Consider the following 12,657-nt stretch of genomic DNA (forward strand, 5'->3'; position numbering starts at 1 on the left):
CAACAAATTAACGTACTGAAATCTGATGTAACCACAACAGTTGGCACTACTTATCAAATAAATGTTAAATTAGCATGTTCTGGAAAATCCTCTCATTCATCCTTGGACCCGTGCATTTTTTGTAGCGTAGATGACATGCTGCAAGGGTAATTATGGGTGACTTGCCGAGGGTGTCAAGAATCAAGAATGGCAACAAGACAAGTGACTTTGGCTTTCTATTTATCTTGTCATATTTCATCATCTTTTGTGATATTTGTATGAACTATTATGGACTGTTGAAGTGATGTTATCCTGGACTATAACATGAACTTCTGATTTTATTGACGCCATGAAGTACCGTTTGTTGTCGAGATGATGGTTTATATTTTGTAGAATTCATATGCTATTTGATGGTTACCTGGTGTTTTTTTTCTTTCTGTGAATGTTTTGTTTTTCTGCACTGAAATTTCAGTGAAATATCACACATTTTTTGGTTATTTTTCAGTCAAATGTCGGTAGGTTTTCAGGCAAAATTCAAATCAAAATTTCAGTTATTTGGCCGAATTGAAAACTGAAATCACTGAATTTCAGTGAAATTCAATGATTTCAGCAGGGGCTGAAATTTTTTGCCAACTGAATTTTTTTCCATACCATGATGAACTTAGTAGCTGACGATGATGTTTGTTGGTTGAAACTATGGTGTAGGGGGTTGGCAGGTATGGTGGAATCAAGGTGTACGTGGTGCTCAGGGATGATAGTGCCGACTACCTGAAGGATAACCACCATAGGGAGGCCCTGTTCCATGTCGACGGCCTCGGCCCTAGGGTTCCGACCGACAAGGGCAGTACCTGGAAGCCAAGCAGGCACTCGACATCGTCTGCTTTGACATCCAGTACTGCGACTGGAGGGCCCGGCAGGACCTGCTTGCCATCGTGGTGCTCCACAACAAGGTATACAAAACTATGGTCTGAGATCTGAATAATGGTAGCTAGTACTTGCAGTAAGTTTAGAAAACGTTACCTAAAAAATGTTCAGGGAAATGCCTTTGTCTGCACTTGCCGAATTTCAACATGGTTGGTACTGATCATAGTTAATTGTAAAAGATTAGATGGATGTTAGATATATGCTTGATGTTGAAATTCTTAATGTTTTGCACTCACAATTCTTAATGTTTTGCTCCTCCTGAGGTTGTAACGAATTGATCATGTTTACTGCTACTGTATTTTGCTGCTATTTTCAGTTTATTGCTTATTTTCAGAAAACTTCTTAAGAGTGTGCTTCTGAATTGCATTTATAGGAGAATGGCCATGCCTAGACAAGCACAAATATGCGACTGCCTTGGGCTGGGGCTGGTGCACCTTGGCTGGGGCTAGTGCTGTGCTGGATCAGCACCATCGGGGCTGGGGCTGGGTTAGATCAGCTCCGCCTGGGAGAAGTTGCAGCAGTGCCCGAGCCACAAGGAGAAGGCCTGGGTGCATGTGACACCCTCGGTTTAATCGTACGCTAATCATACACGCAAATGCGTACGATCAAACCCAAGGACTCACGGGAAGATATCACAACACAACTCTAGACACAAATAAAACAATATCAGCTTCATATTTCCAGCCAGGGGCCTCGAGGGCTAGAACACAGAAGCTCGATAAACACACGAGTCAGCGGAAGCAACAATATCTGAGTACATACATAAAACATGGGGTGCCTTAGAGAAGGCTAGCACAAAAGATACAACGATCGAACGAGGCGAGGCCTCCTGCCTGGGAACCTCCTAACTACTCCTGAGCTTCAGCGGCCTCCACGAAGATGACACCATCGGGATGACAGACATCGGCAGGAAACTCCACTCCTGGGCTCCATCATCTGGTCGCAGCAAACAGATCAAGGGGACAAGGGGGAGCAAAGCAGCGGTGAGTACTCATCCAAAGTACTCGCAAGTCTTCCATCAGATCTATTCTAAGTATGCATCAGTATCAAAGAAGGGGGTGTTATATGTGGACTGACTGCAGCAATGTGATAATAGAGAGAGAAGGCCTAGTCCTATCGAAGACTAGCATCTTCAGGGTCTTGCAGCAAAGACGAGAGTAGAACAGGTGGTAAAACATTAATAGTCATATTGCTGCAGCAATATTAAAGTGAGGTCACGCCCAAAGATCCTCCCTCGACTCCGTGCGAGGAAGCAATCCCGAGGGAAACTAATTCCAGTTAAGTAACAATTGTAGTTGTATAAGATCAAGGCACAAATCCAAGTCGTCCTTTAACCGTGGAAACGGCTATTCAAATAGTTAATTTTCATACCTATAGGGGTGCACCACATGTTCCGTCACGCTCGATAAGACTCTAGCCGGACAAACTTTTCTGGGTCTTGCCCGGCCTCGGAATATCGACACGTCGCAGCCCCACCTAAGACTAATCAGAGAGGTCAGCCCGCCGGTCTAAATCCTAAGCGCAAAGGGTTCATGGGCCCAGTTCCCCTCCGTGCTCCTGCATGATGCGAGGGCGGCCGACGTCTGTCCTAGCATCCCTTAATCACAAGCGCAATGCATCTCGGGACCACTCGGGTGCGTGCCACTACTATTGCTGACATCTGAAAAGCTTCGGCTGATACCGCGACGTCGAGTACCCATAATTCTTCCCGCGTAGCCGGTTAGTGCAAAAGGTCTCCGACCAATCCAGATCAAACACCCAAATCCATTAACATTTTAATTAGGCCATCAACACAGTCTCATGGGAATCCACCCGTCTTACAACTAATCACCAATGATCCCAGCAACGTGGTCGAGTAACAGTGTGGTTGTACCATCGAGGGGAATCCGAGGTATCACCCTCGTTGGATTCCGAACGATGCATCCGTCAAGGTGGGCTTAGAGGAATCACCCTCGGGGGTCCCACACTTGAGGGGTTGTATGACAGAGGCATCGTCGGGAATGGTGCAAGAGGAATCACCCTCGATAACCACGACCGACTAGCTATACTACAGAGATATCATCAGGAGTACTTAGCAAGGTGTCACCCTCGGTACCCGATAGTATCTCTGTAGCGTCGTACAACTAAGGGGGTGTATGTGCTGTGTCGGGTCTGGCTCGTCGATAAGGGATCGAGATTTGAGAACAAGCGGGGCAACTGAACTATGGGGTCAGAGGGGATGACTGCTCCACCTATACTAAGCATATTAAAGGTACATGACTGAAAGTAGCAGTTCATCAAAAATAGGCTATGCATCAGATATAGGAGCTAACTTCAACAGTAGCAAAATACTAATGCAAGCAGTAGGAAGAAAGACATAGGCGATATAGGAATGATCAAGGGGGTATGCTTGCCTTGCTGCTCTCGGCAAAGGACTGATCGGCAGGGTCGTAGATGTACCCGACAGCAGCATCATTCTCGGGGTCTACCGGAAAGAAAAGATAACGAAGGGAAAACACAATAAATAAGAGAGCAAGCAAACACACCACAAAGCAAGACAAGGTAATACCCCGAGCTTGGGGTGACCTAACGCAAAACTAAACGTTACAGACGAAGCGGGAAAATATCTCATGATATTCCCCGGGTCTTGGATTTATCGGACATACGATCCGGAGGGGAAAAGTTCCATGTTCATCATGTTAAAGGCATGTGACAGGTGAATGGATAGCATAATCGGATTTGTGGGATTTTTCTGAACAACTCTCATGTATAAAATATTTTCAACCGACCTACGGTTCATTTTGTATGATTTTTCAAAGTATAAATGATTTTCTGTATTTTCTGGAATTCTTTTGATCCAAAAATAAATCAGCAAAAACTTTTGTTACCTAGCGTTACTCTAGCCTGTGTGTATGACAGTGGGCCATGGGCTTGGGTTGACCCAGTCAAAGATTGACAAGTCAAATGAGGCATGGGGTCCACATGTCATAGACTATACCTAAGCAAATAAATCTAACTTATTTAATACTCCGTAGGATACTACAGGTCATCTACAACTAAACTAACTTTTCTTTAACTGTACAACTAAACTAACTTAGCACTAATCTAATCCTAAGTCAATCTAACCTAAGTACTACTCCACTCACGGACACACACAACACTCACACACGCTGCACATAAACGTGAGAATGGTTATTAAAAAACCGGGTGTAACGGTTCGGTTCTTACTTTGGGTTTGATTGGTTCAGGTTTTATTGGGTTGAGATTTTTTTAGTTTGGTTTTGGTTTGGGTATGTGGAGAAACCAGTTTGGGTATAGTTGGTTATGGGTTTAAACGGTTTGGTTATTAGCGGTTATAAACTATGGGTCCAAACCGGTTTCTATGCATTAGTTATATGCAATAATCAACGACGACCGAGAACGAGTATCTTTGATCCGCGTGCATGCTATAATGCACTATGTAATTATGTATTATGGGGAAACAACAGAAGAAAATCGGAAATGTTTTCTTGTGCTTTCGGTAAGCAATTTGGTTTTAATACACTTGTTAGTGAGCTTTTCAACCATGGGCGTGTTATCTTTGCCTCTTACTGTGCGTTGATTGTATCTCAAGGATTACTTTGTTTCTAAACCGTTGTAGATGCACTTATGTCTTTTCTATCTCATTTGTTTCTTAACATGTCAATTTGTGTAATCACATGTACATTAAAGCAAACCCATGGTTATGTACTGGGTTTAAACCCACGATTATGTTTTGGGTTTAAATTGGTTTGGGTGGAAAAATAGTGGGTTTGGTTTTGGTTGGGCTAAAAATGACACTAAATGGGTATGGTTCAAGTATGGTTTTGAGAGATTAATGAATGGGTATGGTTCAAGTATGGTTCAAGTATGAAACCATTCTCAGGTTTAGCTGCACACACCACTGAGACACACAACACGCACACACACGCATGGCCTCCATCAGTAGCAGCCGGCTACAGCAGCTCTAGCAGGGAGCAACGGCAAGCAAGCAGCAGCAGTGCAGCGGCGACGACAGTGGCATAGCAGCAGTAGCAGCGGCTAGCAGCGGCAGCAACACAAGCAGCATCACAGCAGTAGCAACGAGCAGCTTGGAGGAGCAGCAGTAGGCGAGCACAAAGGGACAGGCAGCAGGGGCGCGGCCACGCGAAGGCGAGCGCCACCGGACGCAGGGGAGCACACACACAGGCGCGGCGAGCGTCGGACACTGGCGGCCAAGGCAACAAGTAGCAGCACGCACACACACACGTACGCGTACACTCGGAGACAGCTGCAAATGGCGACCAATCGAGCCGGTAAACGAGGGGGTCGGGCGAGGAGCTCACCACGATGCTCGTGGACGTAGTTAGGGAGCGCGGGGCGGGAGGAATGCGACGGGGTCGACGACGAGATGTGGCGGTCGTGGGTGAAGATGGCGGCGATGACGAGCATACGGGCCGTCCCGGCTTGAGCCGGTCCCCGGAACGGACAGATCCGGTCGCGGCGGACCTCCTGGACATCCTCATAGGTGACGAGGCACGCGGTGGCCATGGCCATGGTGGCGGTTGCACTCGAGTGAGGGAGGGAGGAAGCAGGGGTTGAAGCCGGGGTGCTAGGGTTCCGAGGAGGGTGGTCGGGGCCTCTTCTAGGGTGCCGGGTGTGTGTGGATGGCTGCCACCACGGCCATGGCGCCGTGGATGGCCGGCACGCCCTGCCTCCTGCACTTTAACGAGAGGAAGGGGATAAGTGGGAGTGTAGGCTGGGCCTGCCCAGAGGCCTAGTGGGCTAACGCCTAGGGGAGGTTTTTTCTCTTTTTGTTTAAATCTCTATTGTTAGAATTTAGTTAATTTATGTTTGTATTTTTTAGCACTATTTGACTTATGAAAAATAAGTGACCTCGCCCATAATCATACAACAATATTAGGCAATGGCACAAAAAAGTTTGGGGACCATTTCAAAAGTTTAAGAATTTTCATAATTCAAAAGGCATTTAATTAATTGTTTTGGCATCTCTTATAATTGTTTCAAGGTACTAAAGTACTTTATAAAATGTTGGTTTAATTTTTATAAATACTAGGTGAATAGTTGTAACCCATCTATGATTTTAGTTTTCATGTTTGGAAAACTATTTAAATCGCTTACTATTTGAGTTCTTAATTTCGATAGGAATTTGGAACAAGATATGAATCCAATTGTGATCAAACCTTGTTTAGCAAAAGTATTAACTTCACGTCATGGTTTACTATAGCTTAATCACATGCATTACTGTAGCAAAAGCTGAGGATGTCACAACTCTCCCCTACTAACAAGAATTCTCGTCTCGAGAATTTAGAGGTAGAAGGAAAGAGCTCGGGGTATTCATCACAAAGATGATCCTCGCGTTCCCAAGTGGCATCATCTTCAGAATGATTTGACCACTGCACTTTAAGGAACTTGGTGACTTTTGCGACGAGTCTGACATTCAGTCTGGTCGAGAATGCGGACCGGATGTTCTTTGTAAGATATGGTCTTGTTGCAGTTCAAGCATACTATGATCCACTGCTCGAACATGATCCTTGAAGCAGTGCCGGAGCTGCGAAACATGGAAGACATCGTGAACTTGAGAAAGGTTCGCCGGAAGTTCCAATTGATAAGCCACTTTTCCTCGCCTTTCGAAAACAGTAAAAGGACCAATATAGCGAAGAGCTAACTTGCCCTTGATCCCGAAACGGTGTGCACCTCTCATTGGTGTGACACGAAGATAAGCCTTTTCGCCAGGTTGATAGACCATATCTTTATGATGACGGTCATACTGACTTTTCTGACGAGACTGGGCAGCCTTCAGATTCACATGAATAATGCAGACTTGATCTTTAGTAGGTTGGATAATATCCGGACCGAAGAGCGATTGGTCCATTGAACAGCCAAGTGTAAGGGATACTTTGGAGTCAAAGATGTACAGGAGAGTCAGGTTTAATCCTGTGGAACTTTGGGTTATGGGTCCACCATGTGGACCGAGAGTAGATAGAGGGGTGGCATATTATACGGTCTTGGTAGCAAGACATGTCAGAGGGTAGCCTATCAGTTATGTTGGCAACAACGTCGGTACAAAGGGCGGGGGACGAATATAACCATTTTCCTGCTCGTTGAAACGAGGCGGACCAATAGGAAAAGTTCTCGTCCACCGACGGCTACCGGAATGTTATCCACAATAGTAACACGGTCTTACTAACAGAGTTGCACACCAAGGTTTATACCTAAACAGGGAATTAACACTGCTTAGATAAGTTATGCCACAAGAAAGGTCAAAAAAGGCCAATGGGAATGAGAATGTGTTTCACACACACAAGTATTAAAGTATACCATTCCCGAGGAAATCATAGGGTATGGTATGCATGATAGGTCATCCAGTACCTAACCATCTTGATAAAGAGACAAGAAGAATCATGATGTTTACCCATACCATACGGTTTGGATAATTGATCAGGAACAATTTAGCATTGCGCTTCCAATGTTCCTGTTGAAATTTGAAGTACCACATCCATGCTTCGGGGTAACATCGACATGGTCATCGGGTAAGGTTGGACTTATGGGTATACAAAGAGGATTCATGAGGAACAACTTATAAAACTAAGTCATATAGTTTCCACATGGAATATGGTGAATCCTACATATGGGAGAATTTATAACAATAGGTCCTTCGGCTCGATGTTCTAGACAAGACATCACCGTACCAGATTACATAAGACCAAAGTTATAATTATTGGAAAATGTTCCAACCATCATATCTGTCCGAGATTCAGATATGATTGGTGTTAGGATACCTCAGGCTCAAGATACCTGAGAAGAAAAGATGATGATGCAGGAGTCTCAGGATATGAACTACACAAGCAATCCTTGAATCATGAGTTTGACCTTAAGACATATGAACACAATGTCAAGACATTTGTGCCCACATAGAATTCTTACATCAAAATGTAACCGAGTTGTCATTTGGAAACCATCATCGAGGATAATAAGGCTGCACGTGTAAGTCTGGATTAGCTCTTATGAAGGAACTTCTTTTCCCTTGATCAAAGCAGTGAGTGGCTTGGCATGCTAAGAGAAGTTATATGAAGTGAAGATAACAAATCTTCAAAACATATAACACTTCGCACATGCATGAATGATCTGGTATTTCACGAGAGGAAGCGAAACAAAACTTTCACATATTCACGGCGGAAAGAGTGCACGTGAACTTTGGGAAATACACTTCTACTATCCACATATTCTTCATGAGCTAGGCACAAGGATAATGATTTCAAGAGCTTCATCGTGGAACATAGAGAAGTTGAGGGTGTGGCCGATGGGCTCAACAACAATCCCTCAAAATTTTGACAGCCAAAATTATAATATCAAAGTGATAGCAGTTGTCAAATCAAATGGTATAATGTCGTATGCTCGAGGGAACAACAACAATTAAACATTGGTAAAAGGGTGCACTCGGAATTACTGAGTGAGTAGCACGACACATGCTAAAATGATGAGTCAACACCCAACACACTAAGAATGAAACAATCAGTTGTTAACCTCAAGGCAACAGGGTTGCCAGAAGTATTGGAATCACACATCACATTTCACTTGTTGGTATTTCGGTTTGAAACAACACGGGACCAAGAAATGAATGGTGATGTCGAGAAGTATCACTATATCAAGAATTATTAAGAGGTGCAATGATGCTCACCACATTCTTGACAGAAAAGATAGTAATACTCCAAGGTAGAAGATAACGTAAGCTGAATAGCAAGGGACTTAAGGGACAACCCAAAACATGAACACGTCTGTGTTGGAGGGAAGGTAAACAATGATGCCGATGATAATACAATCATCGAGGGGCAAGGATGGCAGTTGTCAACATGCATTCGATTGATACCCTGCAAGAGCTCAGAATGCTGATGATGATCACGACACATTTGTCGAGAATTTTCATGAAGATGTAATCGTTTAGCGACGACATCAAGCAAGGGAATGATGAAGCAAGAGGTGGTCGGAAACACAGATAAGACTGCTAGCTTAGAATTGAGGTTGCCTTTCAAGACAACCAACATGATGTGGAAGGCTCGATGCAAGCTTAACGCACAGTTGGAATTGTGTTCCAGGGATGAAGGGTATAGATAGCATGGTCGAGCTACAACATGACGATGATGATGTAGCTTAACAGCTCGGAATGATAGGATCGAGTACAAATTCGTAAACAAGGAAGATTACTAAAAATTGTTGAATTTCAATGCGTACTCGATTCAGTTATCAATGTACTCACGTGTCCAACAACTCAAACACGATGCAACTGGAATTAAGGAAAATAGAATAGTTGATGAGGAGCTCACAAGAAGTTCCATGGCTCCGTGATATCCTCGAGCTACAAGGAATAGTACTCGGAGGTAGATCAACTTTAAGGTTTGGACCGGTGTGTTGATCTGAAGAAGACAAGTACTTTAACTCGTCTAAGAATGAAATCAAGGTAGGACAACATGGTCGGAACCATGACTGCAAATGACAAGACCACCAATACCAGATTTAAACCACAGAATGAATGATTATTGATACGAGAAGTCTATATGATAGGATCAACGTCGTTTCCTTGGGCATGAACACAAAGTTCAAGGTCGACTCCCACTTCATCAATGCATCACCTGCCCTTTACTCATCGCCTTTGATCTGGTTGTAGCTTTGAAAGAATATCCGGCATAACACCAGAAGAGTAAGACTCGTGGAAACTCTTCGGGTCATATTGATTTAGGAAGGCACAGGTTCAACCCATCGGGGCATCTTAGGAACATATACCACAAACTTCAAGAGTAAATAACACATGCTTGAAGGGCATGGCTGACAAATCGTATGGTACAACTTATCAAAGGGAGAAGACACAATTTACCAATGGCATCATGTGTCAGGGGAAACAATCACAAGAATTTTCCAAAGCAAAGGATGCCGTCGGATAATAACCCAGAATGAGTCTGGCAATCCACAAATGATCTGATGTGAGTATCGGTACTCAATCAGAGGGGGTAAAATGCAAGGCATCGGATTATAGAACATCTGGAAAATAACGATACTCAACTACCAAAGGAATTACGATTTCGAGGTTGGTGTATCATAATCAGATGTTCCGATTAAATTTAAGTAAGTTGAATGAACTTAGGTAGACAACCAACCAAAGTTGATTTGTCGATAACCAGCTCAGTTTGGAAGGACGTTTGAGCCGGAAGATAATTTATGAGTCACAACAGATGATTGTGTGAATTCACCCCAAGGTAGAATCAATAAGATCATAGGAAAATCACAAAGGATTTTAATGAATGCTTCTAGACATATGGATTTAACCATAATGCAAGTAGGTAAGAAAAGACAAGAGCAATAGGCTACGGAGGATTTCGGAAGATCGAATAGTAAGTCGAAGAACTTTCGAAATCCATGACAACTGATGATGGACGAATAGTGGGTTTGGTTTTGGTTGGGCTAAAAATGACACTAAATGGGTATGGTTCAAGTATGATTTTGAGAGATTAATGAATGGGTATGGTTCAAGTATTGTTCAAGTATGAAACCATTCTCGGGTTTAGCTGCACACACCACTGAGACACACAACACACACACACACACGCATGGCCTCCATCAGTAGCAGCCGGCTACAGCAGCTCTAGCAGGGAGCAACGGCAAGCAAGCAGCAGCAGTGGAGCGGCGACGACACTGGCATAACAGCAGTAGCAGCGGCTAGTAGCGGCAGCAACACAAGCAGCATCACAGCAGTAGCAACGAGCATCTTGGAGGAGTAGCAGCAGGCGAGCACAAAGGGACAGGCAGCAGGGGCGCGGCCACGTGAAGGCGAGCGCGACCGGACGCAGGGGAGCACACACACAGGCACGGCGAGCGTCGGACACTGGCGGCCAAGGCAACAAGCAGCAGCACGCACGCACACACGTACGCGTAAACTCGGGGACAGCTGCAAATGGCGACCAATCGAGCCGGTAAACGAGGGGGGTCGGGCGAGGAGCTCACCACGATGCTCGTGGACGTAGTTAGGGAGCGCGGGGCGGGCGGAATGCGACGGGGTCGACAGCGAGATGTGGCGGTCGTGTGTGAAGATGGCGGCGATGACGAGCATACGGGCCGTCTCGGCTTGAGCTGGTCCCCAGAACGGACAGATCCGGTCGCGGCGGACCTCCTGGACATCCTCATAGGTGACGTGGCACGCGGTGGCCGTGGCCATGGTGGCGGTTGCGCTCGAGTGAGGGAGGGAGGAGACAGGGGTTGAGAGAGGGGGGTTGAAGCCGGGGTGCTAGGGTTCCGAGGAGGGGGGTCGGGGCCTCTTCTAGGGTGCCGGGTGTGTGTGGATGGCTGCCACCACGACCATGGCGCCGTGGATGGCCGCCATGCCCCTGCCTCCTGCACTGTAATGAGAGGAAGGGGATAAGTGGGAATGTAGGCTGGGCCTGCCCAGAGGCCTAGTGGGCTAACGCCCAGGGGAGGTTTTTTCTTTTTTTGTTTAAATCTCTACTGTTTGAATTTAGTTAATTTATGTTTGTATTTTTTAGCACTATTTGACTTATGAAAAATAAGTGACCTCGTCCATAATCATACAACAATATTAGGCAATGGCACAAAAAGTTTGGGGACCATTTCAAAAGTTTAAGAATTTTCACAATTCAAAAGGCATTTAATTAATTGTTTTGGCCTCTCTTATAATTGTTTCGAGGTACTAAAGTATTTTATAAAATGTTGGTTTAATTTTTATAAATACTAGGTGAATAGTTGTAACCCATCTATGATTTTAGTTTTCATGTTTGCAAAACTATTTAAATCGCTTATTATTTGAGTTCTTAATTTCGATAGGAATTTCGAACAAGATATAAATCCAATTGTGATCAAACCTTGTTTAGCAAAAGTATTAACTTCACGTCATGGTTTACTGTAGCTTAATCACATGCATTACTGTAGCAAAAGCTGAGGATGTCACAGTGCACAAGTGTCATTCTATTGTGCAGATGTGCCATTGTTCTATTGTGCAATTTTGTTTGTTCTTGCTATATTCCCGTGTAAGGAAATGTATTCAAGAGACAAGAGATGACTTATTGTGTTATGTAAACCTGGGAGATGTATTATGTGATGTTATATGATGGATGATTTTAATTTGACTTGGAGTTTTCTTGATTTGAATATGAAATATTGTTGGATTTAATACTCGACAAATAATTGGGCTGAAAAGGCCCAACAAATAAAATGAAACAAAAAATGAAAAAAGGCCAAAATTGAACTGGACCAAATGTATTTGGGCACTAAAAGGCGAGGGCTGAAATTATAATGATAAAAAAAATCGAAAAAAATACTAGAAGTGGTTGTAAATAGGCTAAGGCCCCAAAAGAAGCCCAATAAGAGAAAGCCAAAAAAATAAAACCAACCCATGTGATCAATTGAAATGGGTTGGGCTGATTTCAGCCATGGCGTTTTGATTTCGTTGTAATTTTTCCACGTAGGACTGCCACCTAGGATTGGGTTAGATTGCCAACGACGATTTAGGATCGTCGTAAAGGTTACGACAATCCAGGAATCGTCGTAAAAGTTACGACGATTTCGATCGAAACGTCGCTATTGTCAATTTTGATGGTTTGTTTTCGATGCTTGGTTTTTCGTCGTAAGATCTCGTAAATTAAAAACCATGACGATGTACCGACGAAAATATAGTGTCGTGTATTAGCATATTTCTTGTAGTGATAGCGGACAAAGTGATTGGTGGAAATGTGGATCTAGATCTCCTCTCTC

This window comes from Hordeum vulgare, chromosome 1H (assembly GCF_904849725.1).
Source record: "Hordeum vulgare subsp. vulgare chromosome 1H, MorexV3_pseudomolecules_assembly, whole genome shotgun sequence".
Lineage (NCBI taxonomy): Eukaryota > Viridiplantae > Streptophyta > Magnoliopsida > Poales > Poaceae > Hordeum > Hordeum vulgare.